Source organism: Megalops cyprinoides, chromosome 23 (assembly GCF_013368585.1).
Source record: "Megalops cyprinoides isolate fMegCyp1 chromosome 23, fMegCyp1.pri, whole genome shotgun sequence".
In the NCBI taxonomy this organism is placed as follows: domain Eukaryota; kingdom Metazoa; phylum Chordata; class Actinopteri; order Elopiformes; family Megalopidae; genus Megalops; species Megalops cyprinoides.
Window position 1 is genome coordinate 16,740,846 of NC_050605.1, and position 5,000 is coordinate 16,745,845.

The following is a 5,000-nucleotide window of genomic DNA, read 5'->3' on the forward strand; positions in this document are numbered from 1 at the left end:
AACATTGCAGCACTGACCGAGAGGCCACCGCAGCCAGCATCTCAACTGCAATATGGGCGGAGGTTATCGAGCAATTTGTCCAAACCAGTATACACTGAACAAAGCCCCCCTCTAATGTTACCAATTTTTCTATTCTCAAGAGAGATCAGGAAATCAGCTCCGCAGGAACAGCGTCTGAAAGGCAGCGCTAGCTGGTGTGCATTCAGGACGAGGCGACTGACTGAACGGACCCACTGCGTTTGCGTGCCACTGCGCTAAGCCGCATCGCCCATCTGCACTGCGGGTTAATGTCCCGGTCACGAGGAAACAGCGGTTACGTAACGGAGGACCTCGGGAGTCCCTGACAACACGGTATTGGGGCAGAATGGCCGGCGCAGGAACACAAGGGCCCGAGTCAGGCCTGCTGAGGGATCGCCAGCGCTGTGCCGCCACTTCCATTCCACAAGGAAGAGTTTCGCTCACCACCCAGCCACAGCTTTTCTGTGGGCAGTCTAGAGGGGGTCAAGTCACCTTGCGTGGTGCCACAGCAGCCACAGAGCAGACAGTGAGTTAGCGTGTTAGCGCACCTCTGTCTGGAGGTGGGTGGTGGTGGGTGGCACAGGCAGAGAGAGACAGAGGCCCTCATTCTGTCATAAGACCTCGAATCATGCAGCCGGCCGAGCGGCCTCGGGAGGGGGGGGGGTTAGGCGACGGGAGCCCATGGCGCTGTTTGCACGCCGCTACACAAGGCCGCAGCTGTGACGCTAATGAAGCTGCCGTGCCTGCAGATGAGTTCACGTCTGTGACAGCCCAGCTCTCAATTAGCCTTCATGTGTGCCACAGTACCCCATTGCCTGCACCTAACCAAATCACTCAATTACACCTCAGCAAGACCGATTAAGTTGTTACACCCCCCAGGGTAACAGGGTTCAGCATCACCCATCACATGACCGATCACATGACTCGCCAAGCAGAACCAAGCACTGGCCTGCACACAGCGCAAGGACTGTCATTACATTACATTATTATCAATCAGCAGATGCTCTTACCATAGGCATACATACAGGCAGGCTGACATTTCTGACATTTTTTGTCATGTGTTCATACAACCAGTAATCAAATCAGGTTAAGAGCTACAAGACCTTTTTTTGTTGAAGAGAATCGTCCTTTCACAAAAATAGAGCACATAAATAACATTTTACACCCCCAAGGTTTACTAATGCCCATCTTGGTGTCAACTCAATGAAAGGAAAAAAATATGAGAACACATAATTATTGTGAAAACACAAAGATTCTGTCACTATGATTCATAGTGGTGCTCTATAACCATGGCAACATCATCTTTGGTCTGTTGACTCAAATGTGGAGCACAAACAGAATGAAACAGATCGAAAGAGAAGCCGTCTTCACTGCACACATCCATTAATGCTGCGATTCTGATCTAAAAGGTCAAAGGGCAGTGTGGCACAGCGGTTAAGGAATTGGGATTGTAAGGTTTGATTCCCAGGGAGGGTACCACTGGTGCACCCTTCAGCAAAGTACTTCAGCAAAGTTCACTGAGATGGAACCACCTCAGTGAACATCCAGTTAAAATGAATAATGTTGTATGATGGGGCCTGGGCACATCCAGTCCCCCCCATGGGCTCTCTCCATAACCCCCTCCCCCGACCCGCACAGTAAGAGCTAGGGCTCTCTGTTGTCCAGGGCAGGCAGTAAGTGGGTCGCAGCCATGATGACTTTTCTCTTTTTTTTCATTAGGATTTATGAGGTTTATTTCGGTGCTTCCCCTGCGCTTGCCCTGGTCTCCGCAGCATAGAGGCGCGCGCCCTTCATCTCCGCGCCGCCGTCCCTTACGTAACCTGCCGGCACCCTGCCCGCGACGCAATGCCAGGCGCTGCTCTCATACCTCGGGTCACCATGACTTCAGGGGCCTTCCCAAACACGCTTTGTGCCGTTTTCGTTTCTGAGCAACGGAGGTGGGACCTCTCCCCTCTGTCTCACGGTTCCAAAGGTCGGACTTCACTCCGGACAAAATGGCAGACTGTCCCTTCAGTGAGCGCAACGTGAGGTAAACATGCTTCGTATGCAAATGGCGAAAGTGAGAGATAGTCGCGTGGACAAGGAGGGTCCAGACACAAAGATAAAGTGTAAGATCACTCGGCCTCCGTCTGTAGTCACGAACATGCACGAAACTGACATCCATCATTACACTGTATGAAGCTTACATTACAAAGCATTACAACTTTATATTACAATATATTAAAAAGGGGTGGACAGTTTTTGAATGCCAAGTGAGGATTTAGATGACGTAATGCGCGGCAGTGGCGGTGGTCTCGCTGGAGACACGGGCAGAAACACGCAGCACTTTCCAGAGAACAGCAGTCAGCGCTTTCTGAAGGACAGACCCCAAGAGGGGGGCAGAACAGGGCCTCTTTAACAGATACCAGACACGACCTCTGGACCGCAAGTTCGGCCCACCCCCAAGAACAAGCACAACTCTCAATCCCTCCCTCTCACATACATGAACATGTATACACATGTGCACACGGACACACAGAGGCTCTGCTCTGTGGCGCCCGGTAGAAGGCTAACCTTGTTCCTTTGTCCTCCAGACCATTTCCATTTTGGTAGCAGCCATTTTCAAAATGTCTCCTTGCTCTACATCTCCCTCAACAGCCACCTCTACCCTGCTGTTCTCCTGCCCCCCCCCTTGTGCCCCCATGGGCTTTGCTGGAATTAGGAGACAGTGTTTCGGTCCCAGCCAAATCAACTGGAAGCAACAGTATGGCTTTAATCCCCTTCATTTCTGATTTTAATTATGGCATCACATGCACATCAGGGAAACAATCGTAAAACAACAGCAGCGCTAACACTGACTGCGTAATGGAGCACAGAACCGCAGTTCATGCAAACATCTATATACCTGACGAACACAGACGAATGCGGACGGACGGACGGACGGACGGACGGATGGATACACTGCCATTTCCATGGACGCAATGGCAGAATTGTAGAGCGAGCTGCTTAACTCTGCTGCTGACAGGAGAACCGGTCCGTGTCAGTGCCCCAGCAGCTCACGGTGGCTGCCTTCGGGCAACTCAGTGTTTCTATGCAGTCATCGTGATACAGCAAATAAAACCAGTCTGTCCCGACCAGGAGTCAACAGTGAACACCAGACCAAATCAGACAACTAAGCTGCCCCAGCTAAAGACAAACACAAGCCATACAAAAAAAGGACACTGACAGGTTGGGCCCCTGTTTTCCAGGGTTGAAATTTCACTTCTGCTCTGCCAAACTCCTCTCACCATGATCAATACCTTTACTCACACAGAGCCCAAACAAACACCACCACCACCAATGCCGGCACCACCTAGAGTACCAAAACCAGGAGAGGGATGCATCTTACCTCACTGTGCTGCCGCTGTGGGCGAGATGGACAGAGGCCCAGAAACTGAGAGAGGAGAGAGAGTGAGACGGACGGAGAGAGTGTCCACAAAGATGGAGGAGGGAGAGCGAAAAGCCGATGAGAGCTGAGCGTACAGCTGTGGAGAGTGGAGTGTACACAGGCGTCTGCCACAGCAGTGAATCTCCAACTGCTGCACAGCACTCCCCCTCTGTCCCTCCCTCCCTCCTCCTCTCTCTCTCGCTCTCTCTCTCTCTCTCTCTCCCTCCCTCTGTCCACCACTGACATAACACAGAGCAGGAATGTGGCCTCGTTTGCGTTGCAGCGAGAAGGGGGGGGGGGGGTCGCGTTTGTGTTGAAGCTCTGCGCAGAGACAAAGGCTTGCCTACCCCAACACCGCTCTGTGAAGCTCTAATTAAATTAACATGATTGAATGAGCTCCTACATTGAACATTACGTCCACCGGGCTACAGACATGTACAGGACAGCCACTATGAGTGACAAAGTAGCGCTCGCGACAGAGCCAACAATAACACAACTGACCGAATCATTTATGATTATCATTCACAGCTCTGCCATGTACGAATGACTGCATGAATTAGCGACAACACTGTATGACTGACTGAAGCTAACGAGGACGTTTTAATCCGGTCACCTGGTATGGAACACGTCACAGCACAGAGGCCCGTTCTGTGACAAGGCAAGCCTTTCTCTAAAAGATAACCGAATCTCCTGCTCACGGCTCTCTTTAAAGCTGAAAGTCTGGGATCCTGGGAGGATTGCCGCGGTGATGTAATGACCCACATCCTGCTGGGACGTTTTACCCAGCACCCATCTGTTTCAGATGCAATGAAAGGGAACGCACCCCCCTGACATACACCACCGTGACACTGGCCTCGTTCTCAGATGCCTCCTCTTTTCATTTTGATTCAGTCTCAGCGCAGCTAACCCAACTGAGTCCACTTATCGTAAGTCAGTCTGCATAAGAGTGCTGCCGAATGAACACGGACATCTCAGTACATCTGAACACTGGCGAAGACCTTGCAGGAAAAGCCCATCTATGTCATGACACTGCGCACAAGGATATCTCCAACCAGCTTTTGCAGCTGAAGGCAAACACATTTGGGATTGCTTTGTGTTTAAATGGGAGAAGGACGGATTAAAAAGCCAAAACCACAGAGTGCAGGGATTAGAGAGCGCACAGGTGTCACCAAAGGGAATATTCACTGCAGCAAAGGGAGTGGCAGCTGACAGCGGGCACCAAGAGCACCACAGGCACCCAATCAGATTTAGACACTAATCTAAAAGATGTCGCGCTGCATGGAGCCGTTATGAAACACTTTGCTTAAATCATATCGCTCCTAACTGAAGGCTCAGAAAGAAAGCATCTGGCGCCCTCTGATGGCAGAAAGGTGATCCTCGGCAAATCCCACATGAAAAGCAACTGTCCCACAGCACTGAGAAAATCATTTATCAATGCTGACAAGAAAAGGGGTTTAAAAAACAGTGATTCACACAGAGTAGCATAGGACAGGCTGGTAAAAGACATCCAATATCCTATTAGGAGGCAAAAAACATCTCATTCATTATACTCTTATAGAGTTCCCTTTACTGCCAG

The 5,000-nt window shown here is 50.7% G+C and overlaps 1 protein-coding gene across 1 annotated transcript in view; it reads right to left on the reverse strand.

Annotated features, from left to right (window-relative positions):
* bcl2l13 (BCL2 like 13) overlaps positions 1-5,000 on the reverse strand; it is a 22,040-nt gene that overhangs the window by 6,182 nt on the left and 10,858 nt on the right. The window lies entirely within an intron of this gene.